Source organism: Ictidomys tridecemlineatus, chromosome 4, assembly GCF_052094955.1.
Source record: "Ictidomys tridecemlineatus isolate mIctTri1 chromosome 4, mIctTri1.hap1, whole genome shotgun sequence".
Lineage (NCBI taxonomy): Eukaryota > Metazoa > Chordata > Mammalia > Rodentia > Sciuridae > Ictidomys > Ictidomys tridecemlineatus.
Genome location: NC_135480.1, coordinates 21,171,363 through 21,180,560, shown reverse-complemented (window position 1 = coordinate 21,180,560; position 9,198 = coordinate 21,171,363). Strand labels below are relative to the sequence as shown.

Here is a 9,198-nt window from a genome sequence, read left to right as displayed (position 1 = left end):
GTATTCCTTTCAGTGAATCTACCCACATTCTTTAAAAATAAATCAAACAACAAAAAGTGACCCAGTAACACCCACATACAAAGGGAAAAAAATGTGTGTTGGCCTTCATGAAAATGAGAGCTTTTGTTCATCAAAGGACACTACCAAGAGAGTACAAAGGCAAACTGAAGATTTGGAAAAGATAACTGCAATTCATTTACCCAATAAAGGACTTACATCTGGGATAGGTTTTTTAATTCCATCAAATTATATAAGGTGAATAACTCAATAGAAAAGCACATGAAACCAGTCCAGGTGTCCTTCAGCAGATGAGTGGATAGAGAAATAGTGGTGTATTTACACAATGGAATATTACTCAGCTTTAAAGAAGAATGAAATTATGGCATTTGCCAGTAAATGGATGGGGCTGGAGAATATCATGCTAAGTGAAAGAAGCCAATCCCCCAAACCAACAGCCAAATATTTTCTCTGATGCCAATTCACAATGGTGGGGGGCTGGTGGTGGTGGCTAGGGAAGAACAGAGTTGCTTTAGATGGGTAGAGGGCAGTGGGGGGGGAGGGGTAAGGGTGGGAGACGAGAGTGAAGTGGACATTATCACCCTGTGTGTATGTAGGGCTGCACAGCTGATGGACGCTCCATCCTGAACCACCAGAGAATGAGAAGCTCTGCTCCGTTTACGTACGACGTGTCCAGGTGCGTGTGTCTGTCCTGACAACTAATCAGAACAGATCAGAAAAGCACGAGGGGTCAACAAGGCAAGGTCACGGGCAGGAGGAGGAAGAAGCCACAGGAGAGAAACGGCGAGCGTCCCAGGGGACGGGCAGGCTGGTCACTTGATGTCATCCTAACACGGTGTGAACATGGTTCGTGTCACGCTGCACCCCACACATGCTCGCGGTGATTACCTGCCAACCAAAAGGAGTGGTCACAGAATAAGAAATTTTTAACTGTGAAAGATCTAGAAGAGGCCGTCCACTGGGCCAACGGAAACCCTGACGGCTGAGAGAAAATGACGGAAATGCCACATGGTGACAAAGCGTGGATCACTGTGTCCCCGTGCACCGGGTGGGTACCACCTGGTAGAATCGTGCTGAGGGAACGTTTTCTCTTCTTCCAAAAGCGGGCATGCTTCCCCTCTCCTCTCTGCCTCCAGAAACGCAGTAAAATTCAGCATTAGAAGTCAGTGCTCCAAAATGTATGAAATAACGAGGCAGAGGGAGGGGACCTGGGGCCTCCCTGCCACCCTGGAAGGAGCCGTGGGCAGTTAATTGAGCCGTAGGGAGACTGAGAGCAGAACTGCCAACACGGCGAGCTTCAAAAGTGACAAAATACAAGGCTTGACCTTTAGAGCAGACGCCGCAGGCTCCTCAAACAGCGCAAGGTGTTCTCTGAGGCCGGGAGCCACGGAGGCCCTGGGGGAGCTTGCTGAAGGGGCTGGAAGGGGGCTGCGTTCACATTAAGTCATAAAACAACTTTCTTTGGGGAAACGGGTCTGTGACATGCTCCTGCCGCATTAGAGGAGATCACCGAAATCGGACGTTTGCGGAGCTTTGCTCAGGCCTTGGATACACACTCGCCCTACGTCTGGGCGCCACCGTTATTCTTGGTGGGCATCTGTTTCTGCAGCGTCTCAGTAAGTCGCGTCACACACGAGGCTCCCAGGCAGCTTCGGAGCAGAGAAAGGAGAGATGATTGTCATTAACATAAAACTCAGAGCTGAACCAGCTGCTCCGGGATCCTCCCCTCCAGGGCTCCTCTCCAAGGCCCGTCCCCTCTGCCCCCAGCCCGCATCCTGAAGATTCTATTCTCTTCTCCCCACCGGAGCTATGGTCTCCACTTAGGTTCAGGACCTATTTTGAGCTCATTCCGGTGTGCGAGACTGAAGTCCTTTTTTTAAGTTAACACTCGCGCTTCTTTTCTTTTTTAGTCTGTGGAAGTCCTAATTATTCCAGCACGACTTGCTGAAAGACTGTCTTCGTTCTCTGATCTGCTTTCGCATCTTTCTTGCCAATCAGTGGAGCATGATTGTGTGAACCTACTCCTGGGTTCTCTGTCTCGTTCCACTGGGGCTCTGTCCACCCTCTTCCAATGCCACCCATCTTTTCTGAACCCAAGGAGGCTTGACCACTGAGCCCAACCACCAGGCCTTTCTAAATCTTTTTTATATTTTATTTAGAGACAGGATGTAACTAAGCTGCTTGGGGCCTCACTAAGTCGCTGAGGCTGACCTTGAACCTGTGATCCTCCTGCCTCAGCCTCCTGAGCTGCTGGGATTTATAGGTACACACACCGCCCAGGCTCCAACCCACAGTCTTGATACTATAGTCTTGAAATCAGGTGACGGTTTTCCCCCTCCTTTTTCTTCTTTTTCAAACATTGTATCAGCTATTCTGGTTTCTTTGTCTAGTCATATAATTTTTAGAATGACTTTATTCCTATATGTAAAAATATGTCTGTGATTTTGATAAGAATTGCACGAAGCATGCAAATCACTTTGGGGCAGAACTATCTTTACTATGCTGAATCTTTCAATTCAGAGCACATGCTGCTGCTCTATTTGTTGATTGGTTTTTTTTGGGTTTTTTTTGGTTCTCTGTTTGCTTTGCAGTACTGGGGACTGAACCCGTGACCTTGTGCACACTAGGCAAGTGCTCTCCCACTGAGCCACACCCTTCTTTGTTTAGATTTTGATATTTTTAATCAGCATTTTGTAGTTTTCTGCATAGAAATCCTCCAGATTTTGTGAAATTTCGACTTAAACACTTCACGATTTTGAGCAATTAAATGTGGTGTGGTATTTTCTACTTGAATGTTCATGTGCTTGTAGCTAGGAATAAAAATCCAGTGGGTTTTCATCTATTCATCTTGTGTCCTTTGACCTTTCCAAACTCACGTTAGTTCTGTTTTTTCTTTTTTGGTTCATTGGGGGTTTTCAGTGTAGGAATCACATTATTTGAAAACAGAGACCATTTCATTTCCTTTTCCCCTGACGTGTGCCTCTCGTTCCCCTCCTGCCTCCTCGCGTGGCCAGAAGTCCCAGAGCCATGTTTCTGACCCTAGGGAGAAAGGACTCCTCCTTCAACATCAGGTGTTTTTATTGGCTTCAGGTGTTTGGAGATGCTCTTTTTAAAGGTTGCAGTTGTCCTATTTCTACTTTTTTTCTGTCATGGAGGATGTAGAACCTTGGCGTTTTCCAACGTCCATATGGATGGGATCCGGGGCTTCTTCTTCCTTGGCCTGTTCAGTGTTGGATTGTGCTGACTTTGACCACATCGAACCAGCCCTGCAGCAAGCCCCCCTTGGTCAGGGGCTATAATTCTTTTCAAATGTGGCTAAATGTTGGTGTTTGTGAACCTGTATTCATGGGGCACGTTGGTCTTTTTCTTTTTGTGTGTATTTTGGTCTTTGTAGTAGAGAAATATTAGATTCGTTAGACGAATCGAGAAGTCTTTACCCCCCTTTCTACAAAAGACTGTATAGAAAATAATTCTCCAAGGGTTTGTTCGCATTCTCCCGTGAAACCGTCTCGGCTTAGAGAGCTCTTTTTTGGAAGACTTTAAGTTACAAATTCCATTTCCATAGAAGTCACGTGGCCATTTGTGCTATCAGCTCACACTGTGCACAGCTGTCTGCAGCGTTACCTGAGCATATCTTTGGCTTTGGAGCATCTGGAGCAAGATCCTGTTTCGTTTCTGCTATTGGTAATTTGCTTCTTTTTCTTGCCAGTCTTCCAGAGATTTGTTAAAAAATAAAAAAATAAAACTTTTTAAGGAACCACATGTCTCAGTTGTCCTCTGTTGTCCACATCCTTGATTTCATTGATGTTCTTTATTCTTTCTTTCCTGGTGCTTGCGATGGGTTTGTTTGCATCTTTTTCTAGGTTCTTGAGGTAGAACCTAGGATTTTATTTAGAGTTCCTTGATGTACTACTTGTTTTTGCAGCACAGGGGACTGAACTTACATGTGAGGCAAGTGTCCTATCACTGAACTATAGACAAGCCACCCCCCCCCTTTTTTTCCTAATGCACAAGGCTCTACATTTCCTCACGCTGTCTAGCTCTGTGTCACAGACTCTGGGACGTCCTTTTCTCTCTCAGTAAGTTCACTGTGGCCTTGTTTCCCTGGAGACTTCCTCTTTGGCCTGTGGACTGTTCACGTTGCTTGGTTCCAAGGTTTTTAGACAGTTTGTGGCCGTCTTTCTGTTACTGACCCCTGGGTGGATTTCAGTGTAGTCAGAGAGCACGCTGGATGATCTTAACTATGTCCAGTTTGAGGAGGTCCGTGCTAAACCATGTGGGATGATCTATTTCGGTACTTGTCCCAAGGACTCCTTTTGAGTGCACATTGGGCCAGCGGGTGGCGCGTTCTATAAATGCTGATGCCATCCTGTTGGTTGATGGCGTTGTGAGTGCCTCGACATCCTCGCTGATCCTGCCTACTCGTCTGGTCAATTGTTCAGAGTGGGTTTTGCCCGTTTCTCCTTCTGGTTTATCAGTTCTCTGCTTCCTGTATCCTGCAGCTCTGTTGTTGGTGGCTACACATCAGGAGTGCCGTCTCCTTGTCGGGTTGACTCTTAACATTTCATAGTGTCCTTCTCCACTTCTGGGAGTTTTATTTGCCCTAAAGTTTACGTCATCTGATGTGAACACAGCTCCTTTGGTTGTTTACATAATGCCCACCCTTTTAGTTGCCGACATAGATCTGTTTAAAGTTTCTTGTAGACAGCACATAGTGGGGTCAGGTTTTCTCACCGACTCTGCCAATCTGCGTTTGTGTATTTAGGCCATTTACACTTAATGGAATCATCAACACTCGAGGACTTATCCCAACAGTTTGCATTTTCTGTTTTCTCACTCCTGGTTTTGTTCTCGTTGCCTGTGAGATTCCTGAACATTTTTCCCCCTTAGAATTCCCTACCTACAGTGCTTTTGAGCATCTCTCTATACACCTTCTTCCTTAGTGATTGCTCTAGGTATTTCACACACACACACACACACACACACACACACAATATCACATCCTAGTGTCATTATCTTACTAGCCTGAGTGAGGACACATTATCTTTTATGTCCCTTTTCTTTCTTCCATTTATAGTTGTCTTAAATATTTCTTCTACAAACGTGGAGATACCCATCAGCAGGGATGGGGCTCAGTGTTTTTGTCATTTTGGGTGTGGCCTTTGGCTGGAGGAGAGGGGTCAGTGATGGCAAGCTGCTTTGCGAGTTGCCCCTGTCCTGGTCCTTCAGCTGGAGAAGCAGGCCTCCTTGCCCTCTGCACTTCTGTCTTCAGGTGGCTTCACGTATCATCTCAGGGCTCTCAGTCAGACTCTGTGGGGAAAAGTGGGTGCAGTGAATCCAGTCTACCTTCCTGGAAGCACGTCTGGGGAGGGGGTGCCGAGGTTGGACCCAGGGCCTTGGGCGTGTTAAGCACCACTCACTCCCGGCCCCCTGCATTCTTAAAAGGTGGCCTCTGGCTTCACTTTCGATAAAGGACATTTCCCCGTGAAACAGGATCGGCATCCCCATGCCCTTCCAAAGAAATGGAGAAAAGTCCGCAGGAAGAGAGAAGACAATCCGCAGGAGAGTCCATCCCAATCTGCCTGCCCAGGTACGAGAGGCAAAAAGCTCAGTTTCCTAAAACCTGAGGTGACAGAACACTGGTGACTGCCCACGGACACTTCTGTCTCAACTCACGTGTCCCAGGGGTCTGCACCGACCGTTCCCAGAGTTAGCGGCGCGGCAGGAGCACCTGCAGAAGGCTGCGCAGGTGAGACTCCAGCCTCGATGTGTCAGTCTTGGGAACGCCGAGCCCCTCGGTCTTCCCCAGAACTCACTGGGATTGGTAAAATCACAACGAGTGACTGAGGACCCCTAGTCAGAACTCACTGGGTTCCCAGGGGAGAAGGCGTTTTAAGAGACAAGTGGGGTGACAACAGAACCTGGGAGACCAAGAGGAGGCGTGGGTGCCGGGCCCAAGGGCAGCACCGGCTCTTCCCTGGCCATTCACAGAGCAGTTATCGGCTCCCTCCTGACCCCCGCCGTGGACAAGGCTCTCTCTTGGACCTTGGTTTTAGACTTCGTAAGCTCACTGAGGGGCCATGATCTAGGGGACCTCAGTGCCAACATCCTCTGCCTTCTCCCCTAACTCCAACAGCCATGCGCGTCTTTACCAGTTATCAAAGCTCGAGTTCTCCTCCTCCTCCTCCCTCAGCGATCCCCTCTCCCTTTCCCAGGTAGAGCACCCGCCACAAGGCAGGAAGGACCTCGGCCTACAGCACCAAACTCCACCCATAGCTGCTATAGCCATTTTAAGTGACTCAAACAGGGGCCTCTTCCTCCAGGCTCTTTACTAGGAAATAGCTGTGGTTACTCTTCAAAATTAGGGTGACACTGAACTCCGCAGTGCCTCCTGGACTTGGAAAATGCACAACCTGCTCCACCGCCCAGATCTCTTACCTTCCTTCCCAGGGTTACTGCCTGAGGTCAGCCCCTCCACCTGTGCTTTGCATCCATCCTATCCCATTCTGCCTTCTTAAAACCCAACCCCATAAGCCACTCTTGGACAGAGGTCGGTTTGGCCCTGAGATGATCAACATTACAAACCCCTGGCTCCACCTCATCGATACTGAAACAAGCTGACCTCAGGCAGCCATCCTGGGAAAGGAAGGTATAAAATCCAAGGTGGAAAACCAGGGACGGTTACTGCCCGCTAGTCGGGCGTGTATCATCCACCACAGCTACAACCTGGCGGACAGAAGCTGCTGAAGGATCCTCCGCCTCAAAGGGAATGAAATTCGCAACGATTCAAGAAGGGCCTGTGTCAGATCTGGAGGAACTTCCAGTGAGCTGAACCCAAGGCCATCCACAAAAACACACCGTCTGAGCTCCACGGCGATCCGGACAGAACAAAAAGTTTGTTTGCAATGTTCAAAGAAAGAGTGGGACCTAACTCTGACGTTGAGTTCACTGTTGGCTCTGGGTGGTTCAGTGATGGAGGACTCATTATTCACTCCACAGTGAGAAAGTGAGCGTGCAGTCTGCAAGTGCTGATGGGGAGAAGCTGAGGAACTTCTGGAAACTCGACATAAGCTTATTGCGGAGGAAACTCATTTGCCAGAACGCATCTTTCATGCCACTGAGGATTTTGTAAATGCTCTTTATGATGTTTGCATAATGATGAAATTGCCTAAGGACACAATGCATTGTCACCGAACAGCACACGACTGTAATTAAAAATAAATAAATAAAGTATCCACGCTTCCTTTCACTATCTCGCTTCTCCACCAGCAGCTTCTTGGAAGGATTTTTTGTGTTCATCTCTCCATGTCCTCACCTCATTTCAAGCCGCCTTCTCCCCATTCCACTCAGCTCTGGCTAACGGCAACGTCTGTCCAGTCGTGATATTTCTCAGTCTCTCCACTGATTTCTAGACAAACTGACCCAGGTGACTGGCCCTCCTTGAAGCCCGCCCAGCCTGTCACTTTCTCCGGTTTTTTCTCAGGAGGCTGCCTGCTCCTCTTCTTCCTGAGAAGCAGATAAGCTCCTGGGCGGTCCTGCCCTTTCCCACAGCCATTCTCTGCCCCAGGCCATCTCTCCCATGCTCCTGCTCCATCCAGGAGCATGAAGGAAGGCACGGGCCTCTGACTCAGGTCTCTCCACCAGGGGGTCCAGGCCTCCAGCTCAGGTCTCTCCACCAGGAGGTTTGTGTTAGGTGCAGAACAGGCTGAACTAAGTTGTCTGCAGGGCAGGCTGAACGAATGTTAGCTGCAGGATAACCCACGTGCTCAAATCCCCCTCTGTCTGGTCCTTTGTCACCTGTTTGCGTCAAGTCTGAACACTCAACCCCACTCGAGGCTGAACACTAGACCCCCACCTGTGCAAAGGAAACCCCATCTGACCCCTGCCCTGTCTGCCTGAAGGCAGAAGATGACACCCTTAGCAACTACTGTGTGATCCGATCACTGCTGGCCAACAAGGCGGCTTGCAGACCCATTAGATCTTGGCTATAAAAACTCTCTCCTGCCAGGGCCCCCTCTTGCTCTCTTGCTTTTTCTTCTCTCGCTTTCTTTCTCTCTCATTTTGCTCTCTCTTCTCCTCTTTTTCACTGCTGCAATAAAGATCTCTTGGTCCCCTCAAGTGCTGTGGTCACTTTCCTTTCAGTCCGGGCCTCCAGCTCAGGCCTTTCCACTAGGAGGTCCGGGCCTCCAGCTCAGATCTCTCCACCAGGAGGTCCGAACGGGCACCTGGGCTGGCCTGCTGAACTTCTCCACTAGAAAGTTCCACGGGCAAAACATGCCTAAAACCAACTGCGTCCACAGCCGCCTCCTGCTTTCCCTTTGGCATGTCACCTCAGCGTCCTCTCGGCTACAGGTGCAGAGCCTGGCGGGGTCACTCCAGTTACGCGGCTGCCATGTCACCATACACCTGCAACTCTCCCTCCTCCCCTTCCTCCCCTGCTCTCCAGCGTGGCCCTAGCTCAAGGGACCGCGGCCAACAAGCTCCCTGGAGGCCTCCACGGCTGAGCCCACGTGCCCGCGGTCCCCAGGCCTCCAGCCCCCTCCTGGGGTGAGTCCGTCGGCCTCCACCACCGCGAAGCCTGAACGGGGCTGCACCGTGTTCTCTGGGCTATGGCAGCGAGGCCACAGTACCTGCTGGGTTCACGAGCGGGAGGCGGAAGCATGACACTAAGGAAAGCCAGGAGCGGCCGAAGGTCAGAGCCCAGGGGTTCCGAATGCCCTCCTGCCACACACAGCATGGCGGCGGCCCGAACCCGCGCCCGACTTCCGTTTCCTGTGCGGAATACGTCACTTCCTCTCCGGTGCTCTGGAGCCCCTCAGAGGCTGGGAACCTGGGGCGGTCGGGGCTGGCTTCGCCCTCTGGTCTCCTGTATTCTTGTGGTCTCCAGGGCAGCCGCTGCGGCCCCGATTCTCTGCGGCCTGCGGCTTGGCCCGCGTGGAGGGACCCACGAGGTCAGGAGGGATGGAGCCGGGTGGCGGAGGCGCGTCCTCTAGGCTCGTGATGAAAAGCCACCCCTCGCCGTCGTGGGGCTTGATGGGGCGCGCGGGCAGGCGGCGCGCAGTATCCCGGGCTTCGCGGGCGCGAGGAGCCTGCACGGGGGCGGGAGGGGGCTCGGAAACCCCGAAACCCTTTCGGGTTTTGTTGGCCATACTGCAGGCTTTGGCGAGCACCGAGGCCCTG

At 50.6% G+C, this 9,198-nt stretch overlaps 1 long non-coding RNA gene across 1 annotated transcript; it reads right to left on the bottom strand.

Annotated features, from left to right (window-relative positions):
* Positions 1-217: 217 nt before the first annotated feature.
* Positions 218-8,773, bottom strand: LOC120889569 (uncharacterized). Its single transcript, XR_005733522.2, has 2 exons — positions 8,649-8,773; positions 218-906 (listed from the first exon to the last, which is right to left on the bottom strand). It is a non-coding gene; the product is annotated as an uncharacterized LOC120889569 (long non-coding RNA).
* Between the last annotated feature and the right edge of the window lie 425 nt (positions 8,774-9,198).